Source organism: Rhinolophus sinicus, chromosome 2 (assembly GCF_057876585.1).
Source record: "Rhinolophus sinicus isolate RSI-liver-muscle chromosome 2, RSI-T2T, whole genome shotgun sequence".
Taxonomy (NCBI): Eukaryota; Metazoa; Chordata; class Mammalia; order Chiroptera; family Rhinolophidae; genus Rhinolophus; species Rhinolophus sinicus.
The window spans coordinates 114,366,281-114,388,679 of NC_142502.1; the positions used below are offsets into that span (position 1 = coordinate 114,366,281).

General features: G+C 49.1%; 1 long non-coding RNA gene and 1 pseudogene across 2 annotated transcripts; one reads left to right on the forward strand and one right to left on the reverse strand.

The window, feature by feature from the left end:
• Positions 1 to 3,267: 3,267 nt before the first annotated feature.
• On the forward strand, positions 3,268 to 6,989 carry LOC109444547 (tubulin alpha-1A chain-like; annotated as a pseudogene). The gene is made up of 3 exons (XR_016020395.1): positions 3,268 to 3,405; positions 3,739 to 3,771; positions 5,597 to 6,989. The product of XR_016020395.1 is annotated as a tubulin alpha-1A chain-like (transcript).
• A 7,378-nt stretch (positions 6,990 to 14,367) lies between these two features.
• LOC141571598 (uncharacterized) lies at positions 14,368 to 22,185 on the reverse strand. Its single transcript, XR_012496474.2, has 2 exons — positions 22,046 to 22,185; positions 14,368 to 15,261 (listed from the first exon to the last, which is right to left on the reverse strand). It is a non-coding gene; the product is annotated as an uncharacterized LOC141571598 (long non-coding RNA).
• Positions 22,186 to 22,399: the final 214 nt, after the last annotated feature.

The window sequence follows — 22,399 nt, forward strand, 5'->3', positions numbered from 1 at the left end:
CTGGTTCTGACCAGAGTGAGTACGACAGGTTTCATAGAGGCTGCTGGAGCCTGGCTTAATGTGAGAGAGTACTTCGAGCTGGGCTGGGGGCAGCTCCTGCTGAGGGACAAGCAAGAGCAGGGGCACAACTGGTGGCCAGGATGTGGCGAGAGCAGAGGTTAGAAAGGTGAGGGGCCCATGAAGGCCAGATACTGTGGGGGAGCCCAGGAAGGGTTCTGAAAACGGGGGGGTCCAGGTTTTTCTTAATGACTGGCGACAGTGGGAGGAAGGGTTGGCCTGCTGTGAGTGGAAGGGTGAGGGCATGGGAAGTGGGCCTGCGTGGGAGATGGTGTGGAGCTCTGGAACCTGGCTGAAGGGGAAGAGGACGGCAGTCACAGTACGCCCAGGGCTGGGTGGCTCCGCAGGGGTTGAAATGGGGAATGCAGGAGCCCCAGTCCCTGCCAACCAATCATGAGATCGTAGGCGGAGCTGGTGGTGCAGGCTAAGGGGCTTGGCATGAGAAGATGCAGGGTGTGAAAGGGCAGCAGAGAACCTGCAGGAATAGAAGAGGAATATTTCCACCTGGGGGGAGAACAGCTTTATTATGGTAACTAGTCTTTAGCTGACATCTCCCCCACTCTCAACCACTAAATTAATGAGTCACAAGGTTCTGTGGGGAGACCTAAAGGAACTAATAAACTTTATGGCCCTTGTCTTCAAATAGCCTAGAATCTTCCGCCCCTGCCTCTTTTGTGGGAGTGGGATGCTAATGGAAGCTGGGAGGTACATGGGAGAAAACGTCACCTCTTTAAGTGGAACCCCCGAAGGGAAGGCACTGTGTTAGGGACACGAAAATTAAGATGTCAGTTCCTCACTGTAAGCTTTGGAGAAAAATGCTTGGCTTTGTTGCTGGGGCCAGGGGTGAAAGATTTCCTCGTTTCCTCGGGAAAGATTTCACTGGTGTCTTAGAGCTGCAGGATTTGTGTTGTCCTCGTCTGCCCTCTCAGCTGAGGGGAGAAACAGCACAGTGGATGGTGAGGGGCTTCATGAGATGTTCAAAGAGAGACGAGGCCCCACAGCCCAACTGGGTGTCTCAAAAATTTCGTAATGAGAGAACTTTCCAAGAGGTATCGGGTTCCATCTTGTTTAAGGGCTGTAGGCTCTGTGAGAATGGGGCCCCCAGGCGCAGGGCCTGCAGGCAGCCCTGTTTGGAGCTTCCTGTCCTCCTGTCTCTGCAGCCAAAATGGTAGCAAGCCCTTGTGAAGAACCTTCTCTTCATGGTGAGGTCTGGCTAAACCCTGTTGTCCAGATTCCTAGTGCTATTGGTGGACAGTTTCCTTCTGGAATAATCTTGAGTGGTGCATGGGTTTTGTTTTTCGTTTTTTGGGTTTTTTTGTTGTTGTTTTTCCCAAGTCAAGTTGTCCTTCAATCTTATTTGTGGAGGGTTCTGTTCAGCTTCAAGTTGTTGTCCTTTCAGTCTTAGTTGTGGAGGGTGCAGCTCAGCTCCAGGTCCAGTCGCTGTTGCTAGTTGCAGGCAGCGCACCATTCCTTGCGGGAGTCGAACCGGCAACCTTATGGTTCAGAGGATGCGCTCCAACCAACTGAGTCATCCAGGAGCTCAGCGGCAGCTCAGCTCAAGGTGCCGTGTTCAATCTTAGTTGCAGGGTGTGGGGCCCACCATCCCTTGCGGGAGTCGAGGAATTGAACTGGCAACCTTGTGGTTGAGAGCCCACTTGCCCATGTGGGAATCGAACCGGCAGTCTTTGGAGTTAGGGGCATGGAGCTCTAACCACCTGAGCCACCGGGCCAGCCCGGGTTTTGTTTTAATAAGGGGGAGGGTGTCCCTTATTTATCCTTTCCCACCTGTGTTCTAGTAGAGTGTGGTTGTGTGTCCTAATGCACTGTATTAATTTCCTCGGACTGCCATCACGTAGGATGACTTGGGATGCTGTAAATAGCAGACACATATGTCCCCATCATCCCGAGGTCTACGAGTGAGACATGAGGGGGTTGGCAGGGATGGTTTCTCCTCAGGGGTCGCTCTCCTCGACTTGTAGATGGCCATCTTCTGTCTCTGTGCCAGCTGGATTTCCCTCTCTGCTTTCCTGTGTCCTCCCCTCCTCTTCAAAGGACACCAGGCCTATTGGATTCGGACCCACCCCGATGAACTCATTGAACCTTAGGTACTTCCTTAAAGACCACAGATCCAACTAGAGGCATGTTCTCGACTTGTAGGTGTTATAAAGTCATGGAATTTGGGTGACACAACAACTCAGTGCACAATAGCTATATACTAATCCCCAGTTCCGGACAGACGCACAGGGAGGGATGGGACAGCTGCTGGAGGAATGAAGCTGCGGCCAGATTCAAAATTGAACAAGCTTGTAGCAGTGACGTTTCCAACAGCGGGTTCTGATAATGGCAGCTTGCTTGCATCCAGGCTGTCCCGGGGATTTCTCATTCTTCTATCTGATGTCAGGTTGTTAAAGACAATCACAGTGTTCCCTGATCTGCAATTGCCTCACGAGAACGTCGAGTCCCCCATCACTCTGCACCAGCCACATGGATTGGCTCCCTCTCGAATCCTCTACTCACATTCTTGCCTTGGGGATCACCTTTCTCCAGTCCGGACTCCCCCGGCGTTTGCCACTTTGCTGAATCAGGGACCTGCATACAGAGGGTCTCAAAACGCCTTTGGATCTAAAATGAGAACAATCAGTGTCCTTTTCGAAGTCGAGGGTTTTCATAAGCTGGGTCTATCCTTTACACTGTCTCCAAATTCGGGAGGGCCTGGGTTCTTCGTGTCAGGAGTGGGCAGAAAAGTCTTAGGGAGACAAGAGAAAATGCCTTCTTGCCGCTTTACATTTGGACAGTTGTCAAGTGTGACCTGGATGACCCTGAGCAGCCATTTCACATCCCTAAGCCTCTGTGTTGGCATCACTATAATGGGGACATTTCTTGTAGACTCACTGGGACAATAACTATTCATTCCCGGAGGTCGGGTCTTCCTCAGCTGACACATGCCTGGAAGTAACAACAAGAAACACCACCACCACCACCGAAACACAACGGTACTTTCAGAGCCAGAACCATGTTCAGCGTGGGCAGGCCTGTCCCTCCTCTTGCACACGTCCCTGAGGGGCTGGCGGTTCCTGGGGGAGCTCCAGACCTCAGTTCCCCCGGTGACTCATGGTGATGCCGCTGACTGGACGTCCCTGCTTGTCCCACCCAGTATGAAGCGGACTTCACATTGCACCTCACTGAGGCGTGCAGGATGCGGGCCCTGCAGCAAGGCACACTGGGAGGCCTAAAGAAGTCCACGCTGCAAACCCTCCCGGGTGGGAACATCTCCCGCATCTGCACCTTCACGGTCCTCCACCCGGCCTTCTCCAGAGCACAACAGGTCCTGGACGAGCTGCTTCCTAGGTGAGCACCCGCCCTGCCGACGGCACAGGGCTGTCTCCGCCCACTGTAGCTGTGTGACATGCAAGTGTCACCCCATCTCTCTTAGCCTCAGTTTCCTCCTCTGAAAAAGGCGGCGGTACAGGGGAAATATCTTAGGGTGCTCGTGGGGACCACCGTAGGGACAACACATGGCCCCTCTAGGGATCCGTACGCAGAGCCTGGTTCAAGTCCTGCATTGGGTGTGTCCCAGCTCCTCCTGCGTCCTGGCCCTAATATAACCCTACGGAGGGTGGGCGCAGGGAACTGGTCATGGCTGGGGCTCTTTCTCATGGACTTTGGCTGTCTCCCTTCCAGGGCAATGAGATCAACATGGACATAAAAAAGAAGGTGAGCAGCTGTGGTACTTCCTGCGGGATAGGGGAGGGGAGTGGGAATCACAGACACCCTTGGGGAAATGATCCTGGCTCCATTCCCTGCATCCCACCTTTCATGGGAGACTTTGATGACAGAGAACTGGGAGACCCCTCTGGTTGGCAGCAGTGGGGAGTGGGATGGCATCAAAGATAACTTCCTGGAGTAGGTGCTGTTGGTTCCCAGCTCTGAGCACAGGTAGGGCCTGGAAGGAATTAGGGGGAGGGAGGGTTCCCATGTGTGCACAGACCCAGGGCCGGTCGGCCCCCCGCCCCACTCCTCACCCACCACAAAGACCCTCCAGCACTCCCACGCAGGCCTGGCGGGAATCCTGTCCTTTCCTCTGGCCCCAGGAAAACAAAGTCATGGAGGAGCTCGTGCTGCTGGAGGCAAGCTGCCCAGAAGTACAAACTGGAGCCTGGCGAGCAATTTGGGGCCTGGTTCTGGGACATGGAGAGGCTCAGTGAGCACGAGAGGTGACGCCGGCAGGAGCTGGCCCAGGGCAGGGGCGCACTCTCCCTGCTGGCCAGTCCAGAGAACCTGTGTCCATGGTTCCCGGGCAGCCCCAGACCTTATAGCATGGACACCCCTGGGGGACCCGACACTGGGAGCGTCATCTGAGGTGAGGCTTCAGGGAGCCTCACAGGTGCCACTCTGTCCTGTAGTTACATCCTGTCCTGCCAGCTGGAGCCCGGTCCTAGGTGGCCAGCAGAACACGCCAGGCCAGGAACATCAGGCACAAGTGAGTGTCCAGGGCAGTGCGACCTCATCACCACCAGTGGGGACACAGCAGGCCCTCAGGGGCACTGGGCCAGCTCCTTCTGCTCTAGTTGAAGGAGAATATTGGGAGGCTTTTCCTGGTGTCCCCAGAGAACCAAGAGTGAGAGGACACCCCTTTTCGCCCCTTCCCTCAGTGCTCTTCCCCAAGGCCTGTTTGTCTACGGGAGGGACAATGTTTATTCGTTATAAATAGTAAAGGCCAGGTTCAGCATCATTATATTGAAGTCCTGTTTCTATTACAGCCTGGTCTGCTTCTTCCACTTCCCCTGCGCATGTCAATGAGGTACAGACTCTCGCATTCCTCACTGAACTGAGAAAGCGTGCAGTGTCATCAGCTTACTGTGTGCAGGAGAAGGGGGAAGGGCCTGCCCCCTCCCTGGCTACTGAAGGACACCCCCGAGTCCCCTTTCCTCATGGCACAGGTTCATTCTGGTGTCGTAAACCTGGGCCAGGAGCACACACACCCCTTACAACCCCTGGGACTTAGAGGTCGAAAGTTCTTGCACAGGCATAAGCTACTACTGAAACTGGGTGTCTTTAAAAATGGCACTTCTGAGGGCGGATCGGTGTCTCAGTTGGTTAGAGCGTGGGCTCTGGGCAACGGGGCTGCCAGTTCGATTCCCACATGGAACAGCAAGCTGCACCCTCCACAACTACAATGAAGTCAATGAGCTGCCACTCAGCTCCCGGATGGCTCAGTTGGTTGGAGTGCGTCCTCTCAACCACAAAGTTGCCAGTTCAACTCCTGCACGGGATGGTGGGCTGCGACCCCAGCAACTAACAACAGCAACTGGACCTGGAGCTGAGCTTCGCCCTCGACAAATAAGATTGGAAGGACAGCAACTTGGAAAAGTCCTGGAAATACACACTGTTCCCCAATAAACTTCTGTTCCCCTTCCCCAATAAAATCTTTAAAAAATTAAAAAAAAATTTTTTTTAAATGGCACTTCTCAGGGGTCTCTTACACTGACCGCCTCAGAGGCGCGCTGTAAGAAGCAACAACCTGTCCTCTTCCTTTCAGCCATCGGCCCGGCAGCCCCAAAGCAGCCACTATGTGTGAGTGCATCTCTGTCCATGGGGACCAGGCTGGTGTCCAGATGGGTGACGCCTGCTGGGAGCGCTACGCCTGGAACACAACATCCAGCCCAAGGGTCAGATGCCAAGTGACAAGACCACTGGAAGAGGAGAGGTCTCATTGTCAGCTTCCTCAGTGACCCAGGCGCCAACAGGCACGTCTCGCTGAACCCACGTCACTGATGAAGTTCACACTGGCACCTACCGCCAGCTCTTCCATCCCGAGCAGCTCATTACACGCAAGGAAGATGCTGCCAGTAAGGAGGCCCAGGGGCGCTACACCTGGCAAGGAAACCACTGACCTTGTCTTGGACCGAATTTGGACACTGGCCGACCAGTGCACAGGGCTTCAGGATTCCTGGCTTTCATCAGCTTTGCTGGAGGGACGGGTTCTGAGCTCACCTCCATTTGTCCTGCCCCTCGGGTTTCCACAGCTATGGTTGAGCCCTACAACTCCGCCCTCAGCACCCACAGCACCCCAGAGCAGCGTGATTGTGCCTTGATGGTCCACAATGACTCCATCATCTACGACATCTGCTGTAGACACCTCAATGTGAAGCGCCCAACTGTACTCACCCGAACAGACTGACGGGTCACATCGTGTCCTCCATCACTGCTGCCCTCAGATTTGATGCAGCCCTTAGTGTGGACCTGACCGAATTCCAGACCAGCCTGACACCCTGTCCCTGCATCCTCTGGCCACGTATGCCCCTGTCATCTCTGCTGAGAAAGCTACCAGGACCAGCTTTCTGCAGCAGAGATCGCCAGTGCGTGCTTTGAGCCAGCCAACCAGATGGGGAAATGGGGCTCTCGCCACGGGAATACATGACCTGTCGCCTGCACGGTGGTGACGTGGTCCCCAAAGACGTGGATGCTGCCATTGCCACGATCAAGACCACGCGTACAATCCAGTGTGTGGACAGGTGTCCCACCCCTTCGAAGTTGGCGTTAACTTCCAGCCTCCTGCTTGGCACGTGCTGGAGACCGGGCCGAAGCACAGTGAGCTATGTGCACACTGAGCAGCACCACAGCTGCTGCTGAGGCCTGGGCGCGCCTGGACCCCGAGTCTGACTGGCTCGTGGGTGAGGGCATGGAGGACAGAGAGGTTTCTGAGGCCCGAAAAGACAAGGCTGCCCTTTAGAAGGACGATGAGGAGGGTGGTGTGGAGCCTGTGGAAGGAGGCGGTGAGGAAGGAGGAGAGGGATACTGAGGTTAAATGTCCCCAAGATGCTGCTTGTACCGGGAAGCTTATTCTGTGCTAAACAGTGAAAAGCCGTGGTCTGATCAGTTCGTTTGCATGTAGCAGTGTGTTTTCTCATATACGATTACTAGCCTATCCATTAAAACACGACGATTTGTTAGAGAACCAAGCTGTCCATTTCTCTGCTGGATTTAAATAAAGTATTCCCTGTCTTAAAAAAACAATTCATTAAAATTAAAAACCAAAATACCCCTTGTCAGGGCCCCTCCCCGCCCCAGGACAGTGGCTGCCTTGCTGCGATTTGGAGAAAGAGGAAACATTTTCTGCTCCTCCTGTCGAGGTTTCTTTTGAACAAATATTTGGAACTTGTAGTTTTCTAGTTCAGTCTTGGAAGGGCATCAGCCTAAGTGAGGAAAACCAAGTAAAGGGATCAAATGTTGGATGTGGAGAAGACAAGGCCACAGGAAGGTCATGTGCAAATGGGCTCAGGGCAGGCAGGACTGTCCATCCTCAGGCCACTTTAGTGCATAAATCCTCTGGGGCTTCCGTGTTCACCCTTTAGTGACATTGGAAACCTCCTGGGATCCTGGCCCATGACCCTCCAATTCCTTCTGCAGGTTTCTTCTCCTGGGGAAAGATGTGTGATGCAGCTTCCAGGGCTACAGCTGGGCCTCATTCCATGAACGTTTATGCTCCGTGTGAACGCCAGTGTCCAGCCTCCCAGCCCTTCCTTACACAATCCTGTTCAAGGCACAAATTCCCCCAGAGGCCCCCAGCCTCTCCATTAGCTACATCGTGGCCACTCCTCCCCAGCTGGGACCTCGTAGATCAGGGATGGGTTCTCAGTGGCCAGGACAGGGGTCCACATCCTTGGCCAAGGGAAACCTCCATGCTCTTCCAGGCTGACCAAGGTGCCCTCTGGGCCATGTGGTTCTGAGGTCCATGGTCTTGGACAATCACCAGTTCATACACTGAGTCATCTTGTTACTGACTTGTCCTGAAGGGGCAGCTTGTAAGCCTCCTGGGACAGTTGTGCTCTTTTCCAGTCTTCTGCTGTGGTCATGTCAAGGGGGGGCAGTATGAACCTTTCCTGTTGGGAGCTTTACAGACGAGGCATGAAAGGGGAGAGTGTAGGGAGGTCCAGCAGGGGAAGCCACCAAACTCACGACCCATGGGCATGCACGGACACAGGCTTACCTATTAAAACAATGTACTGAAATTCTTCCCATCTGGGTGGAAAACACACATTGCTTTCAGCTCACCCTGAGAACCCATCCCATGATCAAGAGCCAGTGGGTTAGCACCTGGCATTTTAAACATTTTGCCCTGGAAACACAATGTAAGATGACTACGATGAATGGCCTTGCAGTTCTGAGTTATCCCCCTCCATTCGATGGCTGCAAGTGTCACTCGGACACACAGCAGGCTGGCTCTGCCTGGGAGTTTCTGTGCAGCCGAGGCTGCCTATAAATCCTGATTCCTGACAACCGAGGCCCTTCTTGACATGGCGCAGCCCTCCAGGAACAAGATTTGATAAATGAAAGACGGGTAAGAGTAAACCTCCAAACAGAAGGACACGTGCCAGATTTCATGGCTGATCAGGGCCAGAGGGGAGGTGAGGGTGCCCGAAAGGTTTCCACTGAAGACAGGAAGCTCCTGAGTGCTGACCCTGCAACATCTATATATGTAGCAATATTTGATGTAGTCAAGGGGGAAAACTCTGTACCGACAGTCACCGTGAAGAGATGCATGTTCGTAGTGGGTTGCATATCACTCACGCTGGTTTTTTTACATTTATGTAGATGTAACTGACGTGTAAAACATACAGAAACACTCAAATTTATTCCCAACTGATTATGAAAAACACAACAATCCAATCCATGCTTTAGGAGCTCATCACACTTCAGAGCTGGTACTTAAACTACCTTCTTCCATCTTCCACTTCATATTCCCTTTGTTCTCAGCGAGCACCTCAGCTGGTGGTGCTTTTTGCCTGGTGGGATGACCCTGACCTTCACTCCTGAAAGGTTGGACCATCAGTAGTCCCGCCTGGATGTGTTCCTTGTTTTCCATGGACTTCATCACAGGGCGGGGTGATGCTAAGTCCTGAGGAGTGTCCTGTGATCCTGACCTCCACTGCACAGCTGTCCTATGTCCCCTTGGCAGTCAGAATCACTCACCCAGCCAGTATAGCGTCTCTCTTCTTTGCCTAATGATTCAGAAGCACGAGGGGCCCCTAAGTGGCTGGGTGGCAATCTTAATTTCCAGTCCAGTGAAATCAATGTGTTTCTTGGTGGATGCTCTACTCTCTGTGGAATGAAGACCCCTGACCATGAGGTCACATGCCCATGAAGCATAAATGATGGATCACTGGGGTTAAGAGGGTCAATGGTGGAGCCACACACAGGTCCACTCATGATTGACGGACTTGTGAATCCTGGCTATGGGGACATCAGGACACTGATTTAGGGCCAAAGCAGCCTCCTGTGGAACTGCCCCCTCCCTGCGAGGTATCCCCACCTGGTGGCGCTTCACCTCAGATGTCACAGCCCATTCTTCAGTCCTATCAAGTCAGCTGCTTCAGGAGGAAGGGGAACAGGGGAAGACCAGTAAGTTGGTGAGCATGGGCCCACCGCCACACTGTATTTCTGCGCGGCGAGTCCTTTGATGAGTGGAACACCGTAGTAGTGGATAAAGGACTCTGTGAGTCTCCAGATGGTAGTTACCAGAAACACTGCGTGAAGGGAACGCAATTCTCTATCCAGAGTAGGTGTCTAAGCCAATAAAAACAAAAACACTGCCCCTTCCATGGGAGAGGATGTCCCATATAATCATACAATCACCTGACATGGGGCAGCTGCCTGATCACCCTAGGGACAGTGTCACATCAGGGACCCTGTTTTTGTCAGCGCTCCTGGCAGATTTGGCACTCAGCAGTGACCGTGTGTGTGTGTGTGTGTGTGTGTGTGTGTGTGTGTGGAGGGGAGGGCAAACTGGATGAGCGGAAGCCATAATGCTGAGCCCATGCATCACCCCCACATCTGCCATTACGGCCCCTTATATCCACTGGATTATTAAAGTCCTCATCTGCTGAGGTCACTCTTTGGTGAGCATTCTCATGGGTCTCAAATAGATTCATATTTATTGCCTATTCATGAAGCCTGGGCATGTGCTTCTTCCCTACATCTCCTTGTCACCAATTTTCCTATTAAATCTTTCCAAGCTCTTGACCATCCAACCAAATCATGCATCCATGAATTAATATAGACCCATATCTCTGGCCATTTATCTTGCAAGCACGATCAACAACCAGGTGCATTACTCAAAGTTCTACCCACTGGGAAAATTTCCCTTTGACTCTCTTTTTCAATGATGTCTCATGACCACCTAGAATCTTGGCTTTTGTAAATATTTGATTAGGAATATTCAGTGGTGTTCCTTTGTATATCTCTATTGCCACATTGTACCGTGGACTATCAATGTCTTCTTTAACACTGGAAATAGAATTGTTAGGGCCTTTAAATTTATTCATATTGGGAAACTAATTCCAGAAACCCCAGAACCACTTGAAAAAACCCATCTTTAAAATTCTGTTCTTGGCTGGCCCGGTGGCTCAGGTGGTTGGAGCTCTGTGCTCCTAATGCCGAAGGCTGCAGGTTCAATTCCCACATGGGCCAGCGAGCTGCACCCTCCACAATTAGAATGAAGTCAATGAGCTGCTGCTCAGCTCCTAGGTGGCCAGATGGCTCAGTTGGTTGGAGTGCAGGCTCTCAACCACAAGGTTGCCGGTTCGACTCCTCGACTCCTACAAGGAATGGTGGACTGTGCCCCCTAATACTAAAATTGAACACAGCACCTTGAGCTGAGCTGCCACTGAGCTCCCAGATGGCTCAGTTGGTTGGAGTGTGTCCTCTCAACCACAAGGTTGACAGTTTGACTCTCGCAAGGGATGGTGGGCTGCACCCCCTGCAACTGACAATGGCAACTGGATCTGGAGCTGAGCTGTGCCCTCCACAACTAAGATTGAAAGAACAATAACTGACTTGGAAAAAGTCCTGGAAGTACACACTGTTCCCCAATAAAGTCCTGTTCCCCTTCCACAAAACAAACAAACAAACAAAAAGATTCTGTTCCTCTAGAACCATCCTACTTACCAAAATCTGTATCAGTCAGTGGTCTCCAGAGAAAAAGAACGTATATATTTATAACATGAACATATGCATATATATACATATATGCATGCATGTATGCATATGTGTATGTACACACAGAGAGAGACACACATGAATGGATTTAATTCTTGAAATTTTCTTGTTGTTGTGGGGTGTAAAGTCTAGAGAGCAGAGTCTAGAGAGCAGAACCGCAGATTAGAAATTCAACGGGATTTTTTACTGAATCTGAAGCACGATTTCTTCTTCACTAGTAACCTTTATTTTTTCCTCTTAAATGTTTCAACTGAGACTCACTCACGTTTTCAAGGGTGATACCTTCTAAAGTCAACTGATTGCAGATGTGTTTGATTCAGTAACTAGGTACTATAACCTAGCCAAATTGACCCATAAGATGAACCATCACAAGTGATAGGAGTGAGTTCTTTATGTATTCTGAATATTAGACCCTTATCAGATATATGATTTGCAAATATTTCCTCCCAATTCCATATGTTGTCTTTTCACTCTCCTGATAATGTCTTTTGATGCAAAAAGTATATCATGTTTATGAAGTCTTAATAGATTAAGTCTCATGAATTGATCATTTCTTGCTTGAGCTTTGGATGTTATATCTAAGACTCCATTACCAAATCCAAGACCACAATATTTACCCCTTTGTTTTCTTTTAAGAAATTTTTTATAGTTCTAACTCTTAAATTTAGGTTACCTCCATTGTGAGTTAGGTTTTGTATACGGTGTGAGGTAAGGATTCAAATTCAGTCTTTTGCATGTGAATATCCAGTCTTCCTAGCACCAATTTTTGAAGACAGTGTTTCTTCCACATGCAATGGTCTTGACAACCTTGTTGAAACTCATGTGACTCTCAATCTATTCCATTGATCTCAATATGTCTATCTTTATGCCAATAAAATGAACTGCTTCATTACTGTTGCTTTGTAGTAAGATTTAAAATCAGAAAGTGCATGTCTTCCCATTTCCCCTTTTCAACATTATGGTGGCTAGTTGGAATTTCTTGCAATTTGGTATGAATTTTTGGATTAGCTTTTCCATCTGCAGCAAAATTTGTTGGGATTTTATAGTGATTATATCTAAAGGATAGAGTACGTTAAGGAATATTGTGATCTTACCTTATTAAATCTTTCAATCCCTAAACTTGGAGTGTCCTTTCATTTATTTATGGCCTCTTTTTAGTATCTCTCAGAAATATTCTGTAGTTTGTAGAGTGTGAGTCTAGCACCTCCTGGTTAAATACATTTTTAAGTATTTATTATTTTTGATGCTCTTGCAAATGGAATTGTTTTTCTCAGATTACTCATTAATATAGAATTATAGCAATTGTTCATATCTATGTATTGAATGACAATTGATATTTGAGTGTTGGTCTTATATCCTATAACTTTGCTGAATTCATTTATTAGCTCTAACAATTTCTTTTGGCTTCTATTTTTGAATTACTTAATCATTTGTATATATAAAATCAGGTTATTGCCAAATAGAAATAGTTTTACATTACCTAGTGTAATATTGAGGGGTTTTATCATCTACATTTATAAGGGATATTTACCTGCGGTTTTCTTTGCTTGTGAAGTTTTTGTCTGTTCTCCTATCAGGGTTATGCTGGACTCTTAGAATGAGATAGAAAGTATTTCTTCCTCATCTATTTTTTTGGGGAGTGGTGGTGGTGGAGAGTTTGGGTTTAACTCTTCTTTAAATACTTTGTAGAATTCACCTGGAAAGCCATCTGGTCTTGGCTTGTCTTTGTTGTAGGATTTTCTTGTTTGTTTAGAATTCAACCTCTGTAATTTTTATAAGTCTATTCAGAGTTTCAATTTCTTCTTGAATCAGCTTTGTTAGTTTGTGTACTTGTAGGAATTTGTCCACATAATCTAAGTTATTGAATTTGTTGAAGTAAAATACTCACAGTATACTCTTATAATCATCTATTCCTGTAGAGTTGGTAGTAATATTCAACTTTCACTTTTGGTTATAATAATGTGGTCCAGTCTCTTTCTTGCCAGTTAATCTAGCTAAAAGTTTGCCAATTTTGTTGATCTTTTTATCAATTTTGTTGATCTATTGTTTTTGTTTTTGGTCTTTATTTTACCTGTGTTCTCATATTTATTAATATCCTCTTTTTGCTAGCTTTGGGTTTAGTTTACTCTTCCTTTTCTACTCCTGAAGGTATAAAGTTAGGCCATAGTTTTGAGATCTATCTTTTTTTTAATACAGACATTTACAACTGTAAGTTTCTCTGTAAGCATTTCTTCAAGTGCATGCCATAAGTCCTGGTATGTTGTTCTTTCATTCTCATTTTATTCAATGTGTTTTCTAGAATCCTTCATATATTCAGCTTGCATCTGTTGGGTGTTACGGTCTGTTGTTTAATTTTCTCATCTTTGTGATTTCTTTCCCCAGCTTTCCTCCTGTTCTTGATTTCTAGTGCGATTCCATATGGTCAGAAATCATATTTTTTTATGATTTGATGTTTTAAAAAAAATCGATTAAGACTTGTTTGGGGGCCTACAGTATGGTCTATCCTGGGGAATTTTTCGTAGACACTTGAGAAGAATACGTACTCTGCTGTTTGGGGTAGAAGGTTATGGTGTTGTTCAAGTTCTCTATTTCCTTATCGATTCTGTCTGCTCATAATATCCATTACTAAATGCAGCATTGAAATCTCTTCTATTGCTCTGTGACTGTCTATTTCTGTTTTTAATTCTGTCAGTTGTGCTTAATATGTTTGGGGGACATGTATGCTTATAATTGCTACACCTTCTTGATGGACTGTACCTTTTATATCACTATATAATGTACCTTTTATCACTATATAATGTCATCAGAGGTAAGAGAGACCTGATTCCTGCCCTTGGGGAGCTCACAAGCCATTCCAGAGAAGAGACTGGGAGATGATCACAGCAAGAGCTGCAAGACAGGTCTGTCACATGCTGCAGGCAGGACCTCATCTCATTAGGTGTCCTGTGTCCCTGATGAGGTGACTGCATGTAGTGGGTGCTCAGTAAGCACTGGCTGGATGCAAGTGAGGAGCACTGGCAATGATGGCAGCATTCGCTCTCATTTAGGGAAACAGATTCATGTTAGTGGCAGAATTGGGACCAGAACCCTCTATCTAGGTCCCACTTGTCCATAATGCTAGTGCTGATTTGCAATTGAATTCATGGCTGGAAGATTCATTCATCGTAGCCTTCTTCTTCTATTCATTCCAAGATCTTACTATGTTACAGGCATGTACTTGGTCATGGTGAGTACAAGCTGAGAAAGTCCATCTTTATGCATCTCAGAGCACAGTGAGATGTGGGAGGACATTAATCAGGTTACCACGAAGTGTCACATTACAGAAAACAATAACACATTTATTGAGAGTTCAGTATACTCACATATCAGGCATGAGATTAAGAGTGCTTCAATGTATTAACTCATTTTATCCTCAAAATAATGTTGATGTTGTGGGTATTACACCTGTTTATATATAAGGTAAGGGAAGCACTGAAAGGCAGAGTAATGTGGCTGATGTCATACAGCTAGAAATCGGTGGTATGGGGATCCCAACACTCTGAGGCCGAGTTTTCTCAGTTTCTAAAAGCAGAATGACAAAGATTAGTTGTACAGATTAAGAGGTAAGTCTGACAACCACGCCTAGCAACATGACTGGGTTTACAGTAGGTGCTCAATAATGATTACTCAATTTTAATGGCTCTGGGACTCCTGAAGTGGACAGGACTTCCATGACTATGTTTGTGGGTCCTCATAGCTCTTTAACAAGCTTTGTGTGTGACTCTGAATGGACAGACTTTGAACAAGTCCCAGGCCATCAAAGACCTGCTTGAATGTGAAGAATTTGGGTCAGTCCTGGGCCTTCCATGCTTGCCTCCTGGGAGTGGTCTAACCAGTCTCCAACACTCTGGCCCCCACACAGCAGATGGCTCACTGTCTTTAAACATGCCTGGGGCTTTCCTGCTCACACACCTTTGCTCTTTTTGTCCCCCACATCGAATGCCTTGTCCACCCCATTTCTGCCTCTTCAGATGGGGTAGTTTTCCCAGGTGACCTGACCCTGTCAGAGAGAATGTGTGTGTCTTCTGTATGGTCAAGGCCAGGTCAGTTCTGATCTGTTCCCTTCCCAGTGGCCTTGGGAAAGAGAGCTCAGTGTGTTCTTGCTTGCCTTGCCATATTGGAAGCTGGGATCATGAATTTCATTCCATTTCACCCACCGTGTAAGACCTGGAAAGGAGAAAGCAATGAGATCTTGTTAGATGGAGTCCATACTTCCTTCCAGAGAAAAAAAGACAGTGTCACAGTTTAAAAGGCCCCGATTAGACAATTTATTACCTTCCTCAGTAACACAAAGCTCTGCCCTGTAGTCAAACTGAGTGCTTCTGAACGTGCATCTCCCCAAGGCTGCTTCTACCGTGGCTACTGGAAATTGTTACTGGACAAATTTGATCAGCGAAATGCTTCATTATGATCTTTTTGCCTAGGGAGTGAAAGAGACCTGAGACTCTATCACTCAGCCCAGCCGGCCACAGGTACCAGTACTGTCTGCCTTCTGTGTGTGCTATCCAATCACATTGCTGGGGACAACTCCTCAATGGTCTGTACCTTCTCTCCGGGACAGACATCCTGGAATGGCCTTGAGCAGAGGTTGGAGGCAATTGTATCTGCAGAATTTGGGTAAACTCCTGGGAACCATGCCCTGGTTTCGATTTCCTGAGCACGACCAGGCTGGGATTCATCAGGGCCTGTAGCAGAAGCCACCATGGACCCACCTGAGACACCAGGACCTAGCATTGAATCAGAGCAGACAGACTGGAGGAGGGGGAGTTTGTGTGTTCTTCTCAGAGGTTGTTGGAAAAGCATCCCCTAAGGTGTGCGGTATTGAAGAAGGAGCTGGACCGGGCCTCCTGGGGACATGCGGGTGGCTGGCAGGATGTGAGGCTGTCCACAAAGATGGCTATCTTCAGTTGGGGAACACAGATGAACTCGGTGCTGATCAGTGCTGAATGTCCACAGACAGGCCATGGCTAACGGTGGGCTTCTCAGCAAAGGTAGAGCAGAGTCACAGGGGTCAGGGAGGGCAGGAGCAGACAGTATAGACCTCGAGGGGGCAGAAATGGGTGGCAGAGAGCTTGGGGAAAGCAACAGGATGAACCCCATCTTGGATGGCATCAGGCCTGCAACCTGGAATATGGATGGGGTCACAAGCACACAGGGAATGCAGAAATCAGCTAGCAGAACTACAGCTGACTTCCAGGAAACAGGCAGCAGTAAGAAGGACAAGGACACGAGGCCTCAGGGGCCCTTAGCCAGACTGATGAGGGGCTAAGCCTCCTGCTTTCCCAGGTGGAAGGCCTCCCAGGGAACAGAGTGTGGAGGAAGGGAAGCAGGGAAGCGGGAACCTGGCATATCTCAGGGGTCCTTGTGCCCTGGTGTTCAACCCCAGTGAAGGCTCCAATAGGAGACTCTACCCGATGGTCTGCTGCAGCTTCCTCCCTGTGGCCTGCAATCAAGACGTGAGCAAAACTGCCTAACACAAGGTTGTTGTGACAGTGATGCGCATAGGACCTGCCTGTCCACAGACCCCTGAAATCCAGAAGGCCCATCCGGCCAGGCAGTAGGTCGCAGGATGGCCCGGTATGTGCATTTTATGACAAAATCACTGCATCGAGTTGTTTCTAAATGGTGCCTGTGCCTTTGCTGAGATTCTAGAAAATGAGGTATAAAGACCTGGACGGGCTCATAGAGACCACATTCCAGTATGTCCACATTAGGGGAATGTGAAGCTCAGAGGCGCTCGGAGCTCGGGCAACAGGGAGAAGGCGCCGGTTGTATAATGAATGGATGAACAAATGAATGGACATGGGCCAGAAATAGAACCAAAACTACCTTGCTCCACAGAAATGGCTTTGATTTTGGAGTATTTCAACTGAACAGACCGTTTTCTTAACTAAAGAAGTTCCCAACTAAAACCATTAATTCTGAGATGTGTACTTTCTCAAAAATTTCAGAGCCATGCCTCCAGAAATTAAACTTTCAATTGTTCAGATACCGTGTTTCCCTGAAAATAAGACCTAGCTGGACCATCAGCTCTAATGCGTCTTTTGGAGCAAAAATTAATATAAGACCCGGTCTTATTTTACTATCTATAATATAATATATAATGTAATATAATACTGGGTATAATATAATACAATACCGGGTCTTATATTAATTTTTGCTCCAAAAGATGCATTAGAGCTGATGGTCCAACTAGGTCTTATTTTCGGTGAAACACAGGATTCACTACCGTCAGTGTCCTCCGTTATACCTCAAAGGTTCTGACACAATGTGCTGGTATTTTGAAGCCTTAACTTCCCCTCTGCGCCCCTGTGAAACGATTTTCCTACTCTTTATTTGCAGCCTCCATGGGGAGATAAGCTCTGAACTGAGTGCGGAGTGTGAGCTGTGGGGCACTGATACCTGGCCTCCAGGGAGCTCCTGTGAGGAGCAAGACCAGCTCTTCCCAGATGGGGGCGGCCACATGCCCAAGTCAGCTCCTTCATAGCCACTCTGTATGATGGGCCTGTCTGTGTGGACAATTGGCCTCTGCCCAGGACACAGCTGGCCAGCAGCCGGGAGAGGCAGTCGCCCAGGCCCAGCATCACATGGTAGAACCATTAGTGGCTGCAGTTGTGGACCATTGTTTTGTGAAGGGACACAGGCTGAGGCGCCACCACCCTGTCTTATGAGAAGGTGGGTAAGCCGGCAGGCCCAGGAGCCCCCACAGATGAGAGCTCAGTCTTCCACCATCACCTCCTGTATGGCCTCGTGCTGTAGGTGGGAGTTGAATGTCCCCACCTCCCAGCACTGAGGTGTATGCTACTGCACTCCCGTCAGGCTCTCCCCTGGTGGCAATGAGAGCTGTTTAGCCTCCAGCCATCCTCAGAGCACCAAGTTCAACAGAAAACAAAGCTCCTTCCTTTCCACGTCCCAGGGGTCACTCTCGTTTGACCAACTTGGGATGGACCTTGTCCTGAGTCCACGCGGCCAGGATTCAGTGCTCTGACTGGCCAGGCCTAGGGTAGCTTGTCTACCCACACGCATGAGAGGAGTGAGGGGGGGAGGAAAGCAAAGTACTTTTACTAAAGGGGTGAATGCTGAGCGGCTGAGTCCCTAAGGTCTCCCAGAAATGGAGAGTAAGCTGGGCTTGAGGTCATCTCTCCCGCTCATTTGTCCCCTTCTCCACAGGGCTGGGCTCTGGTCAGTGCGCCCAACACGAGTGTGTCTCCAATCCTATCAGCACTTATCACGGGGCGCTGTCATTGTTTGTTCCCATGTCTGTCTCTTCATGTTCTTCTCGTCATCTTTGTTTTCCCAGCTTATCTCAGAGTGTCTTCTCTTAGATCTCAGCCAATAAGGAAAGCAGATTCTACAGTTATCCAAATCATGATACACCATGCTAGAGATACACCAAAAATGCAATGGGGACTCAAAGAAGAGCAAGGCTGAAGGGGTCAGGAAGGGCCCTGACAAATACAGGACTGGCAGCAAGGGGCCAAAAATGTATTATTGGTAGAGAGGCTGGGCTGGAGTACAGTGCTAGGTTTGTGAGCTAAGTGGGCTGATACCAATCCCATAATCAGGCCGACCCCGCCCCAACCGTCAGCAAAGAACCCACCTCAGAGCAGTGGGATTCTGGACACTAGGTAGCTCACCCGAGGAAGGAGCTAGCCTACGCATGAACAGTTCCCCGCCCCCAACAGCAGTGTGGTCATCTCTGACTTTCCTGAGGCCAAGTAAATAAAGGGGTAGTGAGAGGACTGGACTTTTACCCCTAGTGGAGCTCGTTGAATGCAGAAGGAAACGGGTCAGGTTTCCACAGATTGCTAGGTGGCAGCTAAGATGGGTCTACCTCGGTCCTAGGCAGGAGGGATGTGAAGCTTCAGGCTATTCTTACATGCAGCTTCCTGTCACCCCACGGTGGCCCTATCCTTATGTCATGACCGCCCTCCTACTGGCCTCTATATGCAGTTCCTCTCTAACCTGATACTTGGGTCCTGACTTACTTGCACACTTATGCCTCTCTGTACCCTAAGATCCTCCCCCAGCTCCCGCAGGCTTGCTCCTCTACGCCTGTATCATCTGGGTACCAAACATCTTCCTTTTTGCTCCACTGTGTAACCACAGCCCTGGCTTTTCCCCATGACCTGGGTCAATCACCTTGTCAGGATGGTGCCTCCTGCTTCTTGCCTGGTTTCTTGGCACGAGGAGCTCAAAGTGCCTGGTGGCAAGTGTAAATTAAAGTTCAATGGGACTTTTGCTGTATCTTCTGATGGCAATTATTTCCTCTTTGGGAACCAGGGCCTCAAAACCCTCAAAGCTCAGAGTTGTGGTGACAGAAATACCTCCAGTGGGATCACTGGGATTCATGGCAAGAGAAGCCACTCCTACTTCCACCCCTTAGTCCCTGGACCTATCCACTCTTCCTGTTGGGATGCAGCGCTATAGTGACTGTTGATGGAATGTATACTATGTCCTGGAAGATGGCCCCATCGTTAGTTGGTGGCAGCTCTATGCTGACACCTCAGCTGTGCCTTCACAGGCCATTCCTTTTCTCTGTTCAGGTTGGCATCTTCTGGATGATACAGAATGATAGGACCAGTGGATCCATGGTCAGGTGCTACCGTCATGCGACATTATGTGGGATCCTATGTCAATGGATCAAACACCCATTAAATACTCGATTGTGGTACTGGCTCAACAGCTGTCATTCTACTTCGTTGCTCAGAACCTTTCATGTCACTGCTCTCTGGTGGGCATCCGCACACTTCTCGCCCACTCACATAGTTCATCCACATGCCTCTATCTCGGACCTCCTTGTCCTTGATCTTTCTCTGACCAGCTAAGTCAACTGCCAGTGCCATGAATCTACATACTCTAACCTGGATATATGTCTGTCTACCCCAAGTGAATGGCCAGGTAGACCACTGAGGATTCAGCCACTGGGAATGTCCCTGGCCACTGTCTCTTAAGATGACCCCAGGGTGGGGCGGCTGTCATTTTGGGCTGGTACCCACATACCATTCTGACCTATCGGTGAATCAAACTTTGCTTTTTGCCCTCCTTTGTCAGCTGGTCATAAAGGGACCCCACCTCCTATGCAGCCATAGGTGTGAGCTGAGGGAGAGGCTCAGTGCAAAATGGTAGGTGACGTGGATGTCTATCTAGTCCATCTGCTTGTGTAGCTTACCTGTGCCCCACCCCTGGTCCCGCTCCTGCCCAATCCTGGATACACCACTTAGTCTTACCATGGATTATTGCTGGGTCCTCAACTTTGTGTTTTGGTGATCTGATAAGTAGAATCTAACTTATAAGATGAACTCATGATGAAGAATTTTGGACCAAATTAAAAATATACAAAGGGAATAAAGTTTTCCAACATTGTTATGAAATACACAAGCAAAAAAGTTTGTTACTAATGGCTTGGAAGGGAGGTTACACTAGAGAGTACAGTTAGGGCCTGAGCAAAAGTCATAGAGAGAATGGTCTAGAACAAATTAATTCTAAAAAGAAAGAAGTGATAGATAGGTAGGTGCAGAAATGAAGACAGCAAGAACATTTATGCCATCCCTTTAAAAACAAAATCAAAGCTGTGAAAAAAAGGAGTGGTATCTGGAAAGAGGAAGAGCTAATGCCTATTTTTTCCCCCCAAAGCTTTTTGAAGATGGACTTGATTGTGTTTAGGTAGAGACTGGATTTTAGAGGGGCTCAGCTGAAGTTCCTGAGAACTCATTTTGATAAACAAAACAAGAACATACACAAAACAAAAACCCAAGCTGAAGTGGTAAAACTCCTTTTAATCAAGGGAAGCAGAACAGGAGGAAAGTTCAACTCTCCACCCACTGTCCCCCCCTAGCCATGTTACCATCACTGAGAAAAGCTGGGCTCAACAAAATGTCAAACACTATTTTCTGTTAAATACCCATTTCTCCTTACCTGCTTTCAAGGGAAAATAAACCAATCTCGAGTAAAATCAGACAGTCTGGGTAGGATAGACGTAAATTTCAACTGCCAATAAAGCATGATTTTCTCTTTTTGGAGAAATATCTTTTATTAAGAACATCTAAAACTGTGCAACTAGCTACAGTAAAATTTCTAATGCATTGCCTTAGCATGAGCACAGCGTCTTTCACATCAAGACATCCTTCTACAATATTTTTTCCTGTTTGTCAATAAGGTACTTAATATAAGCATTAAGAAAATGGAAACCATTTAGTGTAAGGTTTTCCTATTAGACACCAAGAAGCTTTATTTTCATGAGGCTGGGGTCAGAATAGTCACTGAATGCCCTTCGAGATCATTTAGCCAAGCTGTTCATGGGTGCTGCAAAGTGTTTTAGGAGACCTGTTCACCTTCTCACGCTGGTACCTTTGTGTCACAGAGAGAGGGGCAGCTACTCTCGACCTGGGGCATGTGCCCCTAGTAACTTCAAAGGACTACAGCATTTCCAGACTGCGACGGGCCACCTGCCCACGAAGCTCTCCGGAAAGTGCCTTGGGCTGTAAGGACGTACCCAGGCTCTGCTCCCGCGTGGCGAGGTTCATAGGCAGAAGACAAGCGCACAGACTCGGGCCCTGGGTACCTTGTCGGCACCCGGACAGTAGAGTCGCTTCCGGGAGGGCCAGGCGGGGAGGCCGAGGAAAAGTGCGACGGCAGCTGCCGTCAAGCCTCAACAGGATCTCCATTCATCAAAGGCGTCTACACCGTCGACCCCCGCCCCCCGCTACTGGACACCCCCAGCGCCCGCCCCGCAGAGGCAATGCCGAGGCCCACCCTAGGGTTAAATTCTGAGTGAGGCGACGGTCCCCCGCCCCTCAGAACCGAGCTCCGCGCAGGGCTCCTATGACACCTAGTCGCGCCCCTTCCTCCGCTGGGCGGGGTCGGGCGGCCCGAAGATGGCAGCGACGGTAGGGCCCGACAGCCACTTTCCCTGGCGCCCTTGACCAGTTCTCGCCGCTGCGCCACCTACCTTGCTAGCAAGAGGCACCGGCGCGTGCGCGAAGGGGCGGGAAAGAGCGGTGACGAGCACTTGGCGGGGCCAGTAAGCAGAGGGGAGCCTGGGCGGCACCCAATCACGGCCCGGGGGGCGGCCACGGAGGTAGGTTGCAGGCGGGCAGCGTGTGTGGCGGACGCCGAACGCTTCGTACCTAGCGGCCTGCTTTGCTGCTTCCTGCGCGCTGCGCACCGCGGACCCAGACGCCGGCGTGAAGACCGAGGCGGCTAGTGCTCACCGCCCGTCAGGTTCGCGGCCCAAGCTCAGGAGCGCCTCCTGCAGCGGTCGCAGGCCACCTCCTCAAAAACGACTCCTCCTCAGCCGCTGCTG